This window comes from Brachyhypopomus gauderio, chromosome 1 (genome assembly GCF_052324685.1).
Source record: "Brachyhypopomus gauderio isolate BG-103 chromosome 1, BGAUD_0.2, whole genome shotgun sequence".
Taxonomy (NCBI): domain Eukaryota; kingdom Metazoa; phylum Chordata; class Actinopteri; order Gymnotiformes; family Hypopomidae; genus Brachyhypopomus; species Brachyhypopomus gauderio.
In genome coordinates, this window is record NC_135211.1 from 5,111,956 (window position 1) to 5,130,171 (window position 18,216).

Below are 18,216 nucleotides of genomic sequence, written 5' to 3' on the forward strand. Positions count from 1 at the left end.
TGGATGAAATGACTGACACTGTCACATCCTATATTAGTTTTTGTAAAGAACTGTGTGTCCCAACAAAAACCTACCGCACATTCAGGAACAACAAGCCATGGTTTACAACCAAGCTCAGCCAGCTTCGTCAGGCTAAGGCAGAGGCTTACAGAAGTGGGGATAGAGCTCTGTACAAGAAGACCAGAAACACATTGACCAGGGAGATCAGAGTGGCCAAAAAATGCTATTCTGGAAAGTTGAGAAGACAGCTTTCAGTCAACGACCCAGGATCAGTGTGGAGAGGCCTTCAACACATTACCAACTACAGAAGACCACCCCCCCCCCCCCCCCCCCCGCAAACAAAGGCCTGGCTGACGACCATAACAGCTTCTATTGTAGGTTTGAGCAGGACAAAGTCACACCTCTTCACACCTCTACAGCACCATCTACATTCACCTCACCACCTACAATACCCACTCCATTTCTCCTCTCCACCACCACTCAAGCTGTACTCACAATATGTGAAGCTGACGTGAGATGTTTCAGAAACAAAAGACCAGGAAGGCACTTGGCCTAGACGGTGTCTCACCTTCCTGCCTTAAGATCTGTGCTGAACAATTGGCACCAATCTTCACAAAGATATTCAACAGATCGTTGAAGCTGTGTGAAGTTCCCTCCTGCTTCAAATGCTCCACCATCATCCCAATCCCCAAGAAAACCTCCATCACAGGGCTGAATGACTACAGGCCCGTGGCTCTAACGTCTGTGGTCATGAACGACTGGTGCTGGCCCACCTGAAAGATGTCACAGGACACCTGCTGGACCCCCTGCAGTTTGCCTACCGAGCAAACAGGTCAGTGGATGATGCAATTAACATGGGTCTGCATTTCACCCTGCAACATCTGGACTGCTCAGGGGCGTACGCAAGAATTCTGTCCACCAAACTCTCCCAGCTCAATGTCTATCCTGCCATGTGTCAGTGGATCACCAGTTTCCTGACAAACAGGAAACAGCAGGTGCAGCTGGGAAAAGTCATGTCCTCCACACAGTCTACCAGCACTGGTGCTCCTCAGGGATGTGTGCTCTCCCCACTTCTCTTTTGTCTCTACACTAATGATTGCACATCTAACGACCTGTTTGTTAAACTCCTGAAGTTTGCCGATGACACTACAGTCATTGGACTCATGCAGGACGACGACGAGTTTGCATACAGACAGGAAGTCGAACGACTGATGTCCTGGTGCAGTCAGAACAACCTGGAGCTGAACACGCTCAAGACTGTAGAGGTGAGCGTGGACTTCATGAGACACCCCCAGCACTGCTGCCCCTCACAATCTTCAACAGCCACGTGTCTACTGTAGAGACCTTCAGGTTCCTGGGCACCATCATCTTAGATGACCTGAAGTGGGAGCCCAACATCACCTCCATCCTCAAAAAGGCCCAGCAGAGGATGTACTTCCTACTCCAGCTGAGGAAGTTAGATCTACCTCAGGAGCTGCTGATCCAGTTCTACACTGCAGTCACTGAGTCCATTCTGTGCACGTCCATCACAGTGTGGTTTGGAGCAGCTACAAAGCAGGATAGGAACAGACTGCAGAGAACAGTGCGGACTGCTGAGAAGGTCATCGGTGCTTCTCTGCCCTCCATTCAGGACTTGTACTGCTCAAGAATCAGGAAACGGGCAGAGAAAATCATCACAGACTCCTCACACCCGGGTCACCACGTGTCAGCTTCTCCGACCTGGCAGACGCTACAGAACGCTGTCCACTAAGACCGTCAGACTCAAGAACAGTTTCTACCCACAGGCCATCACCTTCATCAACAGCTGATCATAAGACACCCATCACCAAGATCATATACACCATAAATAACTATTATCACTCCTATTCTAAAACCACTGCATTATTGCACCTTATCCATGATCATTCATGTTTACACTGCTTGTTGCACTAGTTATTATGTATACTGTTTTCACATTGTTATGTGACCACTTTAAAGCACACAGTAATGTCCTTAGACTGTCAGGGTCTAAGGCCTAAGCCATTCTCTCTCTCTCTCTCTCTCTCTCTCTCTCTCCGTTTCATTCGCCTGTTTTCATTTTTCTCCCTGAGTGTTCTCAGTCAGTCTCTCTCTCTCAGTTTTGTTTTACCCAGTGTTTTCCCTTCTCCTGTGTTTTTCTATGATCCTGTGATCTATGTTTCTGACAGATCGACAGGTAACCCCGGTAGAAGTTCATGGACGTGTCCCTGAACTTCACATCTCCTCCCTCATCTCTGGTTTGCTTCGTGACACGTTGAGTAGTACTCCGTATGTTTTTCGTTCTCCCCATTTGTGTTCTCTGCTACGACGCGTTGATCCTTATCCGCGTATTTTTTGTTTACTTACCTGGTTCTCACTTCACGTTGAGGTTTCTCTGTATCGTTGAGTTATTTTCCCTTTGGGGTTTTTTTCCCGCTATCGCGGAGGTTTCTGTTTGCCGTTTTTTGCTGTTTGCCGTTTTCTGTTTGCCGACTGGCCCATTGACAGTCTTGCTGGGGCCCGGGACAAGAAAGTTTCATGTGACCGTTTGTGCAGGTGAGAGCGCGGGCCGGCTGGTGAGCCGCATGAATCCAGGCAAAGAGCCGTATTGAAATGCCTTATATAATATATCCTGACAAACCAATTCTTATTTATTCCTAAATGATGTACCTGCAGGAAAAGTATACACTATCCTGTGTCTGTTGATATGGAATTTAACTTTTCTATAGGCCATGCTTCAAAATAATAGCAGCGTGGAGTTCAATTAGTGAGGACATTCATTTTGTGAGGAAACAGTTGTGAATCAGGTGGCCCTTATTTAAGGGTGAAGCCAGCACATGCTGTACATGCATTTCTCTTTGAAAGCCTGAGAAATATGGGTTGTGTGCAGTGGTGGACAGTAACGAAGTAAATGTAATTTGTTACTGTACTTAAGTAACATTTCCATGTATCTGTACTTTACTCAAGTACTTTTATTTGGTAAGACTTTATACTTTTACTTCACTACATTTCAAAGCGAAACTTTTTACATTTCACTTCGTTACATTTTCAAAAACATCTCGTTCCTTTTTTATTTTAAAATCAACGCTTAATAAAATACCGAAAGGTCAAAGTGTACTTCGTCCACCACTGGTAAAGACTAATGACCACAATCATAAGGATTAGCACCACTCCAATATGGGAGATAACAGCTAAACATTCAAACTCTTTTCAATAATGTAGTTTGTCCAAGAGAAAAATCTAACAAAACTCTGGGCACATTGGCAAGCTACTCTACAGACAATATAAACACCGTTACTGAGCCATTACGTCTTAACATTTTAACAAAACAAAAACGAACCATCACCCACCCTTTGAACCCTTTAGCAGCTCAATGGCTAGAATTAGCATACATTTCATTTGGTTCATTTGGTAACCATGTATTTTCACCCTAACGATCATATTCAACCATTTTTTAGGCTGTTTATGCATTTTCAGTATTTATCAACCTGTGGAAACAGAAGGAATAAATACACGAGAGAACAGTAGTCAGGGTTGCCAACTTTTGACGTCATATATGTGGATCTGAGGTAAATAAACTGGATTTTTTTTTTTCGGCGTGAGATATCGGAAGTGTGGCGTGAGAGCGTGTGAAAACGGTCAAATGCGTGTGTCTCACGCTCAATGCGTGAGAGTTGGCAACCCTGCAGTAGTTGTGCTTAGCTTGGTCTCTCTTCTCGAATGATCCAGAGACTTCCTGTATAGCTAGCACAGGAAGTCTCTTTAATAAATACCCACATATTACTAACCTGCTAATGGATCCTTCTCTACCCTCGGGTTCACCACCATTACAGTAACATTGTAAACATGATAAAGCAGCTTGTTGTCACATTGACTTGAAAACTCATATTTTGTTAGAAAACAGTTGTTCATTGTTCAAAAGTTGCAGAATAGCACTAAGTTATGCTCAGAAACACTGTTTAGGACGCTTACAAGCCCAGGCAACGCTGTTTTGAGCTTCTAAATGCAAGACTAACTACTTGCTTTGAAATGCATGTGTCACATTGCAAACATGACAAACCAGCTTGTTATCACATTAAACAATTGTATTCTAACGAATTATGAGTTTTCAAGTCACTGTTCAAAAGTTGCACTATATCACTAAGTTATGCTCAGAAACACCGTTTAGGGCGTTTACAAGGCCAGGCAATGCTGTTTTGAATGCCTAAGGGCAAGACTTACTACTTGCTTGGAAATGCATGTGTCATATTGCAAACATGATAAACCAGCTTGTTATCACATTAAACAACTGTATTCTAAATGCAAGACTTACTACTTGCTTGGAAATGCCTGTGTAACATTTCAAACCTGATAAACCAGCGTGTTATCACATTAAACAACTGTATTCTAATGAAATGTGAATTTTCAAGTCATTCTTCAAAAGTTGCCGTATAGGTAAAGATATTTTTACATAAATTTATACAAAAAACCCTCAGCTACTTGAAATAGAATAATATGCTTGAGCAATTTTAACTTATCAAGATGGTACTTTTTGCAGTGTGTCTCTTCCAAAAACACAGCACCCCCCATCTTTGGAGGACAACTTTATTTTTATGTAAGGATCAAAAGAACAAATGACTGTATTGTATGTGTATGTGTGAGTGTGTGTTTATGTTAGTGCAACATAGGATAAATGTATGTGTAACGGAGTTAAAAATACAATAATATACTACTTGAATTCCTGCTCAATGTCTGTGTTTTATTTTATAATTTAATGTGAATTTTATCATTATTTTGGTCTTTTATTTTGAAAGACCAGAAACACTCTGCTGGGCTGTCTCCCCTCCCCCCTCACAGTGGCGTTTTACACTGATGAGGGTAAGTTCGCCTTCGTAACGTTACATATATTTTATTCAGTTAAAATACTAATTCTGTTTTCATATGAGCATATGTTGTGCAGAAAATATTGTATGTTGTAGTGCTACCGTTATAGTGTACTTTGGAGGGTTGATGAGAGTAAAAAAGAAAAAAAAAGGAAAGACGCTTTTAATCAGCCTCAATTTTGTTTTAGCTAGCTAACTGCAAGCTAATAGAGCAGCCATCTTATGACAGTTTTTATTTCATAGGGAGCCAGAGTGTGCGTGACGTGTGAAGACAAAAATTGTGTATTTTCTGTCTGTCACAGGTATGTTCATTTGATTTTGAAGGTGAAAGTTCATTTGTGTATTGTATTTTCTTGTGAAAAATGACACCTTCACACAAGGGAATTTTGTATGGAATTATTTATTGTTCAGGGTTCCCACGGGTCCTTGAAATCCTTGAAAGTTTGTGAATCTGAAAAAATAAGTTCAAGGCCCTGGAAAGTTTTTGAAAACAGGCATAAAAGACGGTCCTTGAATATTTTGGGGAGTTTGAAATTTCACATGGATGAAGACCGCAGTCAAGGAATAATAGGGCACAGTTGGTAGGAAGTCAATATTTACAAAAGATTGCTATGAAAAATATTGTCATAATGTTTTAAATTTCTCATCCTTTGTTGAAAAATATGATCTGATATGATAGTTTTTATAAAGATTTTAAGAAAGTCTGCAAAGTGATTGCTTTAGCATTAATTCAATTAATCAAAAATGTCATTTTATATTCAGAGTTGACTGTTTCGATGCCCATGTTAAAAGTGATAACTAACTTAGTTGACTTCAAGTGTAGTAACAAGATTATCACTGATGGTATGAGACAAAAGATGTAATAGAGATTCTTTCACAAAACATCCTAATACAAATTATAAAACCACAATGGCTTGTCAAATGGCCCATATCTTCTAAAGTAAAAGAGACTCATTTCAAAATAATAAATAAGATAAGATTTAAACATTATGTGGATTCATGTACCTTTTGTAAATCAGAAGATGAATTCCAGGAGCATTTGTTTTTTCATGTCAACATTCACAAAGTTTTTGCATGGACACTAGAAACACGATTAATCTCAAACTTAACATTCTTTTGATACCATTTTACTTTATGCGGAAAACTAAAGTTCGGATTTCTCTGATGCCATAAATGTAGTCGTACTTTTAGCAAAATACCACATTCACTACAGTAAGTGGAGTGGTTAAAAGCCTTTTTTTCTCTTTATGAATGAATTAAATTCATATTACTCTTCATTAAGTAGATTAAAAAAATTGGAAAATGCTAGAATCATCTCACACCAGATTTCTCTAGAGATCTATGGTTCTAATCTCATTATATGGCTTTGCTCCTCTGTTTTATGTATGTACTGTATGTGTATATGCATATGTGTATTATTGATATTATTATTTGTCTACTGTCAACGTGTCATTATTTTGCCAGCACAAGTTCATTTTAAATTATGTTGATTCTACAGGGCCTATGCTGACTTTTACTTTGCAAATGTTTGGTCATTCTCCTGTAGAGAAATCTTTGTTTGTTTGTTTGTTCAGCACCGAAAGCTAGTGTTTCCTGTAGGTAGTTAACGTATGTGTAGCCGCTTTACGTGAATGTCACCTTCTCACAGGTCCACTGCTAAATTGCCAGTCATGTTGAGTGTGAATTAAGTTTTCGTTTAATCAGCGCTTAATGTCATGCACAGAACATTTCAGGACGCATGTCTTGAATTGGCATTTGGTCTTTTGAATTTGCATTGAATTAACATCGTTTTTTGACAACATATTCAGGGGTAAGAGTAGGTAAATGCTGGCAGGTGCAGTCGTTGAATTTGAGGAAGTTGGTCCTGGAAAGTCATTGAAAGGTCCTTGAATTTGATGTTAACCAAGGTGTGGGAACCCTGATTGTTACAAGTTCATACATGGTTCATTGATTACGTAGAATGAGTTAGCATAATTCATACTATGTCTTGTAATATGGCCAGTGTGTATTTATGCAATGTTAAGGCTTCCTCCCCCTGACAGTGGCGTTTTACACTGATGAGGGGAGCCAGAGTGTGCGCGACGTGTGAAGACAAAAATTGTGTATTTTCTGTCTGTCACAGTAAACATGGTGAACTCCATCCTGTGTCCTGTTATCTGTACACGGATTGTTGAAGAATTCACATCCGTTACACCTATATCACTCATAGGGAGAGTCGCTACCATTAAAATGATGGTTCTACCCAAAGTCAATTATTTATTCTCACTAATCCCAAATAAACCCTCTGCCGCTTGGTTTAAATCCTTAGACTCAAACATCTCGAAATTCCTATGGAAAAACAAGCCATCAAGAATAAGTCTGAAAACCTTGCAAAAGCCACAACTCAAAGGTGGCTTAGAAATACCAAATTTTTATCAATATTTCTTAGCCAATAGATTACAGTACATTTTAAAATGGAACAAATACGACTTAATAGACAGCCCATGGTTGGACCTAGAACAAGCATTCTGCGGGAAATTAAAACTCTCAGACCTCCCTTACATTAGCCCTAATATTAAGTGTCAGGACTGTTTTAAAAGCCTCAGTATAAATACTTCACTGACAGCCTGGTGGGAATTCCTTAAATTAACTCTGTCTCCACTCATCCCATGCAAACTAACACCCATCTGGAACAATCCAGACATCTGTCAGAACAAGAAAGTATTACATTTCACATCATGGCATGATAAGGGAATAAAAAATTTAGAACATATTATTAAAAATGGAAACTTTGTCACATTTCAGGAACTTATATCAGAGTATGGTATAAATAACAGTAGATTTCTTGAATATCAACAATTAAAATCCATCATTCAACAGAGATTTAACCGCAATCAACTGAATTTAGAAATATCAGCATGGGTAACTGAATTTTTAAATCTTGATACTCCTAAATTATTATCAAAACTGTATAAATTATTGTTAAAATTTGATGATTCAATATCCCTTCCAATAGCCAAATGGGAACGAGATCTATCTATTAATCCAGATCAACATTTTTGGACAGACGTATGCACAAATATTTTCAAAATAAGTAAAAGCCCCAACTTACAACTTATACAATACAAAGTCCTTCATAGAACACATTATACAGGACAAAGGATGTTCCAAATGGGCCTAGCACAGTCAAACATATGCACCCACTGTACAGGCAATGTAATTGATCACTATATGCATGCTATATGGGACTGTAGGCCTGTTCAGGAATTCTGGCAGAAGGTATGTGTAGACTTGTCCACGTGGTTTAAATGCTACATCCCAACTTCACCCAGACTGTACATCCTAGGAGACGTCAGTGAATTGACTATAGAGGCAAACACATCACACATAGTTCTTACTGCCCTATGCATCGCCAAGAAAACCATTCTTATCAATTGGAAAGCAAAAAAGGACCTGCATATTACTCATTACAAAAACTTATTACTTGATCACATCTGTCTGGAGAGAATGTCTGCTTCCTCTAAAGACCAGTTGGAAGAATTTAACTCTCTTTGGTTCCCACTGATCAGTTCCATTAGCTAGTCGGGGAGGCTGGCTGGGGCCACAACTCCCGGGTGGCCGGTTGGTGGCTGGGGGTCGACTCCGGGGGGACTGCTCGTGCCGGCCGCTTTCTGGGCTGGGGGGCCGGGGCTGCCGACCTGGGATGTTTGTGTGTTTGTCCTGGCGGGCGGTTGGGGGGGGTCCTTGGATGGCGCTGCCTCTGGGCTCTGGGGTGCGGGGCCGGGGGTGCGGGGGGAGCAGGTGCTGGCCTCAAGGGGGGTGGCTGGCCTCCCCTGCGGGGCCAGGTGGCGGGACCCGGGGCCCGGTGCCTGGGGCCACCCGACCCCGTGCTGGGGCCCTGCCCGCACGGGGTGGCCAGTGCCGCTGCGGGCGCACCGCTGGGGGGGGTGGGTCGGTCGGCCTTGTGTCGGTGCGTCGGGTCTGGGCCTTGGGGCTCTGGGGGGCCTGGCTGGTGGGGGTGGGGCGGTGGCTGTCGGGGGTGTCTGGGGCGGGCCGGGGGCGCTGGGTTCCGGACTCAGACCAGCTTGTCTTCAATCCTGTGGATGTCTGCTGTCGTTTGATGTGCAATTGGTATGGCTGTGGGTGCATACATACAGTAGGTGTGTTGTGTATATGGGACAAGGTGTGTGGGTGTATATGTGTGCGGAGATATACATAAGAGATGAATGTGCGGGTGTATACGTATGCGGAAGAGAATGTGTTTAGGTGTATGTGGATGTCCAGACCGGCTGTTCTCTGTGGTGGGGGCGGTGGGGATCTGGGCTTGGATGCGGTGACGGAGGGAGCTGCCCGCCCGGTCTCCCCTGGTCGACCGCTCCCTGCCTCAAGTCGGTGGGGCAGTTAAGCTCGGTGCTCAATGAGCACACACTACCACACATACACCAACACCTACACACAACACAGCACTGGGGGTGGAGGGGTGGGAAGGCCTTCCTCCACCTGTTTCCTGCTCCCTGCCGGGGCGGGGGTGGGTCGCGGGCGCGGGGCCGGGCTGGTGGCGTCCTGGAAACTACTCCTTGCTGGTCCAGCCATTTGCCCCCGCTGCGGAGGGTGTGTTAGTTTGGATGTGTGTCTTTGTCCTATCTTTTTATACAGGTAGGTGAATGAGAACATGTTGGGGTGTATGTGTGTGTATATATTGGGGTGTGGGCACATTTGGGGGTAGGCCCATGTGCGCAAGAGTGTATATGGGTGTGGTCGGATGTGTGGAGGAAGTCATGTTGGGATGAATGGAATGAATTGGGCAGCACGGTGGCTTGGTGGTTAGCACGTTTGCCTCTCAGCACTGGGGTCTTGGGTTCAAGTCCCTATCTGAGTGGAGTTTCCATGTTCTCCCCGTGTTTGCGTGGGTTTCCTCCGGGATCTCCGGTTTCCTCCCACAGTCCAAAAACATGGAGTAAATTGGCAGTCAACAAAAAATTCTCCCTGAGTGTGTGTCTGTGTCTCTATGTTCAATAAAAAGTAGTGTCTGTGTCTGAGTGTGTGTGTGTGTGCTTGTATGTCCAGTGGTGGATGGTGCTCTGCCACTAGGGTCTGTCCTCTCTCCCCTTCCTGCACCCCATTCAGTCCCCCAGGGGGCTGTGGATCCCGGTAGAGAGTACGCTGTGCGCAATTGGCTGCCGCTTCTCGCCGGTGTGTGATTGGTTGTCTGTGACTTGTACCTGTGTTAAATTGTACAGCGCCTTGGGAATTTGGAAAGGCGCTATATAAATCGAACATTCATTCATTCATTCATGAATGTGCGTGTAGGTGTATATGTGTGAGGGTTTACGTGTGTTTCCTCTGGTTCCCCTGGACCTGCACTCCTTGGCTGTGGGGGGCGCTGTCCGGGGTTCTCACTCTCCCGCCTGTGGGGGCGGGCATGCGAGGGTCACTGGGAAGTGCTGCCGGGTCTTTCCCGGGTCTTTCTCTGCCTACCTCTGGCCTCTGGGGGAGGCCAGAGGTTGTCGCAGCTTTCTATCCTTGCTGGTAAGTACATTCCGTACATTTATCCTATGTTGCACAACTAGGTTACACATAAACACACACTCACACATACATCACGTCATTTGTGCTAAATGTCTTTGGTACACTTTCTGCTTTACTTTGCTGTGGGCATTCGAGCTGGTTGGTTTTTTTTTTTTTTTTTTTTTCTTTATATATAATTTATTATTTATGTATTTATTTTTTTTCCCCCTGCCCTTCTGTCTTTTCCCTTTTTATTCTTTCTCTCCCCCTCTTTTCTTGGTCCACCTAACCCCAATAATTATCACTTTGCATATGGTTATAATTGCTATAATTGTCATTTGAACTGTACATAAAAACTAAGTTGTCCTCCAAAGATGGGGGGGTGGAGGTGGGCCATTAATTAAAAAAAAAAAAAAAAAGTCGCTTTCTTTACGATTCACTCCTGGTACCATGTATTGATATTGTATTTGTTCTTAATACAATAGATAGACACTTTAGTAAACTTGTCTTGTTTTATTACTAGCTTGCTCAACGTGCTTTCTTACCACTCTCTATACATGTTCTGCTCAACTAACGTTATCTCACTAGTGACCCCTAGTGTTACAATTAAATTACATCATTAACTGAATATCATTACAATAATCTCTTCTTTCTGTTCCAGAGTCGCACTTCACGACACCCGGAATGGACATTCCACTTCAAGAAACCCAGAATAGACATCCATATCTCCTTTTCCAGCCTGCTGTTTAGATCACAACATTTATCAGTGATGCAACGCTATCATGCTAATTTCCACTAGCAATGATATGGGATTTCCTATATAACATTAGCATCAATGCTAAAAGCTGAAAGGAACGGACTTCAGTATCAACGACCAGTTCCCCAAGGAGATCCTGGCGCGACGCAAGGTCCTGTTCCCCATCCGCAGGAGTTTCATTCAAGGAGGCTCCCGGGCAGTAATCTCAGTGGACAAACTCTACGTTAATGGTCAACTGTACCGTGACACAAGCGTCACACCATGGCTGTTCTAATCAGGTGATCTGTATCTACATCGACGTCTTTATCCCAACTCTCTGATATATCACTTTTTGCCTAGTACAATAAGAAATGTCTAAAATACAAAGTCCTTCATAGAACACACTATACAGGACAACGGTCTCCCCGGGTCGACCTCTCCCTGTCTCGAGTGAGGGGAGCTAATGTGGTTTTATTAGATTTATACTGATGTATAATCATGATATTATGGGCTATTATATGGCTAGTCTCTCACCATTATCAATGAACTTGAAAAGCAAAAAGATCAAGAGGACCAGAGATCAGGACAGGTCCCTCATATTCACATCCAGGCCTTTTTGAATTATGCATCATTCATACTACTTTAATGACTGCTGGTCTTCTAGTGTGATCTGGAAGTGAAGTGAAGAGGACATTAAACACGCATGTATGCGTCATGGTGAATGTTGTGTGTCGCGTGTTTGTTGTCATGGTGAATGTCGCGTGTCGTCGTCGTCATGGTGAATGTCGCGTGTCGTCGTCGTCATGGTGAATGTCTCGTGTCGTCGTCGTCATGGTGAATGTCGCGTGTCGTCGTCGTCGTCATGGTGAATGTCGCGTGTCGTCGTCGTCATGGTGAATGTCGCGTGTCGTCGTCGTCGTCATGGTGAATGTCGCGTGGAGAAGGGTAATGCTGCAGGCCGGAGCCCCGGTGGGCGTGGGTAAAGGGCGGAGCATGTGTCAATCATTTTCAACTGCAGCCAATCAGATACTACACTTTTGTTGTCAATCAATTTTTATTAAGCCAATTATCAGCCAGAGTTAGCTGTCAATCATTTTTTACTGCAGCCAATCTTAACAGATCTGCCAAAAGAAGGCGGAAACTGCACGGAGAAGCTCTTTAAACAGAAGTAAATGCCATTCTTGCACAAAAGTAGCTGAATAAAAACATTAGAAGAGCTATGACTTTAGACATTTTTAAATAAAAGTTTAAAATACTTCTCACTTGTTATTCTGGAACGGCACTTTAATGTTTTTTTTTCCTTTATTGCACGTATTGCATCATTTACATCATATATATATGTGGCGAGTGTAAATTGTTAGCGGAGGGGAGGTGTAAATGGACACAAATTAAGTATTATATCGCGATCGATCGCCAAGTATAAGCGCCTCCGCCGAGCAGAGCGTTGAGGAGCGATTTCGATTGGAGGATCGTGCTCTATTTTGTATTATTAATTTTTTGCTGATGCTGGTCCAGCGTGTCGCGTGCCACTGATTATGCCTCGGCGTGCCAACGGTGGCCCGCGTGCCATAGGTTGCCGACCCCTGCTGTAGAGCCTTTGAATATTAAAACCATTGTAGAAATTAAGTTCAGATGTGACCAGCAATGGAGCGCAAGTAAAAGAAGGACGCGATCACACAGTCTCATTGAAAATGTAGGAGTTAATGAATAAAGTGCACCAACGCAAAACCCGTGACATAATCCAAATCCAAAGTTTGAAGACCAGTATTTTTTATATAATCAGGCATTGCTTTTAATCATCATAATTATGGAGAGCTAGCTAGATATCGTATGCTCACCGTGTATCTTTCGCCAAGAGAAATTAGTGGGCAGAGTTTAATTACATCTTTGCGGGAGTCATTGAGTTGGATTAACTCTGATTTGATCAACTCTGTCCGATAACTCCAACGCTCCATCGTCATTTGATTATATCAAAACAATACTAGTCTTCAAACTTTATTTGGATTATGTTACGGGTTTTGCGTTGGTGCACTTTATTCATTAACTCCTACATTTTCAATGAGACTGTGTGATCGCGTCCTTCTTTTACTTTACTTGCTGAGCTTCTACAATGGTTTTAATATTCAAAGGCTCTACAGCAGGGGTCGGCAACCTATGGCACGCGGGCCACCGTTGGCACGCCGAGGCATAATCAGTGGCACGCGACACGCTGGACCAGCATCAGCAAAAAATTAATAATACAAAATAGAGCACGATCCTCCAATCGAAATCGCTCCTCAACGCGCTGCTCGTCGGAGGCGCTTATACTTGGCGATCGATCGCGATATAATACTTAATTTGTGTCCATTTACACCTCCCCTCCGCTAACAATTTACACTCGCCACATATATATATATGATGTAAATGATGCAATACGTGCAATAAAGGAAAAAAAAAAACATTAAAGTGCCGTTCCAGAATAACAAGTGAGAAGTATTTTAAACTTTTATTTAAAAATGTCTAAAGTCATAGCTCTTCTAATGTTTTTATTCAGCTACTTTTGTGCAAGAATGGCATATACTTCTGTTTAAAGAGCTTCTCCGTGCAGTTTCCGCCTTCTTTTGGCAAATCTGTTAAGATTGGCTGCAGTAAAAAATGATTGACAGCTAACTCTGGCTGATAATTGGCTTAATAAAAATTGATTGACAACGAAAGTGTAGTATCTGATTGGCTGCATTCGAAAATGATTGACACATGCTCCGCCCTTTACCCACGCCCACCGGGGCTCCGGGCTGCAGCATTACATATATGTGTTTGTTGTGTATTAAATGTTGTGTTCACACAGCTCTCTCAGCTTCCCCTCCCTCATCGTGACAACAGCACATTTTAAGTTATTATAAATGGACTCAAACAACTCCTGAGTGTTATGAGAGTTCAGTAGTGTCATTACCAGTGATGTCGATCTGTTCCTCCATCATGATCTCCCCCCATTTCACTCTGCACATGTAGGTGTTGGTGTTGCTGCTGTGTGCAGTGAGATGGAGTACTGTCTGGTCCTCCTCACTTCCATGTCCACAGCACTCAGGGAGGAGTTGAGTGCTGAGTGACGTCAGAACCTGGAGCACCAACAACAGCACCTCCACCCTCCAGATCAAACAACCGAGCTCCTGTAAGGAGAAACACCACCAGGATGGATGTTCACATTCACTCCACACATTACACACATCACTATTTCTGATGTATAGAGGTGATTTCACACCGTGTATTTAAAGGACATGTGGGTGAATATTCTCATGATCCAGGTGTGATGTCGTAAAGGTAAACACTAATGTCAGACGCAGTTTACAAACTATAAGGTGCAAAGACATTACAATTCCACCAAGTAAGAGAGAAGGATAGGTGCACACAGAAAAAAACCCAAAAAAGGAACAAAAGGGGGCAAAATTATTCTAAATTATAGGGTTTGAAAAGCCCTATATTGTTTTCCCTCATACTATTTCTTGTTACTATTTGTGCGTTTAATACAGCCCGAGCCGCTTAAATTATTGAATTGATACGGGACGCTCATCTCTGTCACACACACAACAATGTAACAATTAAACATAAAATAAAATACAGGGAATACTAAGGGCAGCAGAATGGTGGTGGATCCTCTTAGGACCCCCGGCCTGCTATGGACAGTGTGACCTGCTGGCGCTGCTGTCACCGTTTCCTAGCAACAGACGTCACGCCACACACCTGTCACGCTCCTCTGAAAAAATGTCTTCTGCTACACCGACACTGCACCACGTCCCCATAATGAAAGCGTTTCCTCTTTAGGTAAAAATGTCCCCAGGGTTCACATAGAGAGTCTGCAGGATGTAACTCTTACAAAAATGTTTACATATTTGCACACATTTACACCTTTTTTATTTTAAGTTATATACCGTTACATTCAGTTCTCAACTTCTTTAGTTTATATTTTAAAAGTTCATTGCACTTTATTTTTTGTAAAGTAAAAAAAAAGTATTGAATTGCTTTCTTTATCACCCCTTTACAAAAAAACACAACATTAAATGCGAGTCTGGCACCTTGGGTCATGTTGGTCACGGCCTGTGGTGAGCGTGTCTTATTTTAATTTGTGAAGGGTGGCAACCCTAGTAGGCTATGTCATATTAAGTTTTATTGATTTATTTTTGAGAATTAGTTTTTAGTCATATTCTGGGCTCTGAGTTTACATTTACATGTTCACTGTTCCATGGTGTCGTTTAACATCTTGTTTGGACATGGCAAGTTTTTGTTAAATAAACAATTTTAATTTGAGTGTGTGTGAGAAAATGTTTGTTTCCTTTCGTCCATCATTTGTATATGGACCCCTCTGATAAAGCCTTGCTCACCCTTTGGCCACCCTTTGAAAACAAAGTCTTGCTCTTGTAACCCAGGTGGGAAAAGAGACAAATAATTTAACAGATCAATAGATTTATATACATTATATAATAAGAATTCATATATAATAATTTGTATAAATAATTCTATTTCATTTATTCACGTCGGCAGAGTTTATTTATAATTATACATCAATCTAATCACGAGGTGTGGTTAGCCAATCAGCTTAGAGATGTGGAGCAGGTGAGCTGTTTCCGCGCTTTTTCTCATCCTTTTCCGGTTCTAGTGCGGTAGTGGAAGAAGCTGCGTTTCTAATACGTTGGTAAAGATAAAAAATATATATATTACTCTGAACTAGAAGGAAGTGGAAACCTTGCACTTATCTACTTATTTGAGAGTCGGGAGTCGAATGACTGAGTGAAAGACACGAGTTACGTCGGTTAATCACTGCCGTCCATTTTGCGAGTCGCTGCAGCCCTGATGTCAGCGTGCTTGGCCTAGAAATGTAGAACAACGGTCAGGTTTTTTGAGAGGACAAGATCATTCGAGAACAGGATCATTTGAGGATCAGGTGATCCCGATTTCTGTAGATGGCGAGCCAGGATCTTTGAAGGAGAGACCCAGATAACAAGATATACCGTACCTCTTTTCACACACTCACATTCATGAACATATAGAATCAGGTGCACCTGCTACTGCAACAATTTTTATTTTTTGAAGGATCCCAACGAACAGTTCATACTTTTTGATTTTCCGTGCACACACATTTTGTTTACTTGAGAATTGCTTTATAATATTGTACAGATTTTATATGCTTTGTTGTGTTATATTCAATTACAGTATTTTCATGTTACATTTAGTTCTGTGTCTGGGTCATTATTGTTGCTCAACCAATTGGCTCCTTACGAATTTGGTAATCTTCTGATTCTGGCCGTGGTTTATTACCTGTTAAACTATCTTATACTGTAATTCACTCTTAAACTGCTAAAGTAGGTTACACTCTGCCACTGCTTCTATTCCTCCTCTCTACAGTCTTGAGCTCTGTCTTCACACTCTTGTGTCCTCATCACTCTTCCTTAGTTGGAAGAGACGTTTTTAACAGTTTTAATTATGTCAGCCCTTTCCCCTGACATATTTATTCATTGAGGTTCTCTGTGCTGGTAGCACACTGGCTTGGTCACCTTGAGGATGATGCTTTGATCTCCTCAATAGGAGTTTTGGGGTTGAGGTTATGGGCGTCTCCTGTAATCATTCCCCACGGCCAGCTGGGATCAAATATCTACAGTTCTACTACCAGAGCATTTCTGGTTCCTCATTGGTTAAAGGGTCGACCTAGTGCTTAGTGGTTGATCTTGTGTTGCTATGACACCTCATCTGCTTCCATTGTGAGCATGCTCCCATCTGACTGAGTGCTTCAGTCATATATAGTGCGTGCATATAGTATAGCGCTTGCACAGCTGACAATGGACCCCTATTTGACTCTGTATGTATTTCCTGTGCTGGGTGACTGACGGTGTCCAGATATGCTGTGTGTCTGTAACTATCCTGTGTGATTCTGTAACTGTCCTGTGTGATTGTGTCACTGTCATGTGTGATTGTGTCACTGTCATGTGTGACTGTGTCACTGTCCTGTGTGACTTTGGCACTGTTCTGTGTGATTGCGTCTTCAGTAAATCAGTGATGTTTTATTCAGATGTGATCTTCCGTAGATAATCAGTGATGTGTATAAACAGACCTCCACTGAGTCTCTGAAGATCCTCCAGTCTAAACTGGACTGGTGTTGAAACTGGACTTTTCCTGAACTGGAGGAGAGAACAGTGGAAAATCCCTACTTTACTAACTTAGATAACTTCATTAACTTTATCAGGTACAGAGTAAAAAATAACCCCAGACTTATAAAGGAGGATTTGCAAGTATGAAGTCTTCTGAATTCATGGACTAGTCATTTGTTTTATATATTATTCAATATATACACAATATAATATGTTTATATTAAGGTTTAGGTTAAGGTTTTAGGCAGGTGTGGGGAAATGCAAAGTAAGAATGGTTTAGAAAACAGAAGATGTGTTAATTGATGTGTTTATAGATGTGTTTGTAGAAATGTTAATAGTTTGTTTTTCTCAATTAACACAATGAATGAAATAAAATCAACTCTAAATCGATATTTATGTATGTACATATGTATGAAATAGCGCCACCCAGAGTATGACACAGGCCGGTGGTTCTTACAGTCTGTTTCTTGATTGATATCTGCAGTCAGTGTTATTAAACAAATATTATATAGTAAGCAAAACAGCAAAGCATATTTTATTATTTAACAATGCCTGATCTGTGTAATTAAATACAGCAGAGTGTATTTACTATTTTATTTATGTGTATAAATTAAATAGTGTATAATTGGTTGTTGGAATTTGTCAGTTTGTAGATGGCTGAATGCAAGCAGGTTCAATATTGTTAGTGCATAGTACAAACCTATAATAAACTGACCCAAAGGTACTTTCACATATGAATACATTAACCCATCAAATGATTTTACAATGATCTTTTAATGTTAAGAATAGTTAGAAGGAAACTGAACTAGAAAATATATTTAATGATGACATTCTATCTGTCCTCATTAACTCATCCCCTACTGATGATGGTATAACTCTCCTCATTAGCTCCTCCCCTACTGATGATGGTATACCTCTCCTCATTAGCTCCTCCCCTACTGATGATGGTATACCTCTCCTCATTAGCTCCTCCCCTACTGGTGATGGTTTCTCAGGTAGTGCAGCTCATCCAGGATGG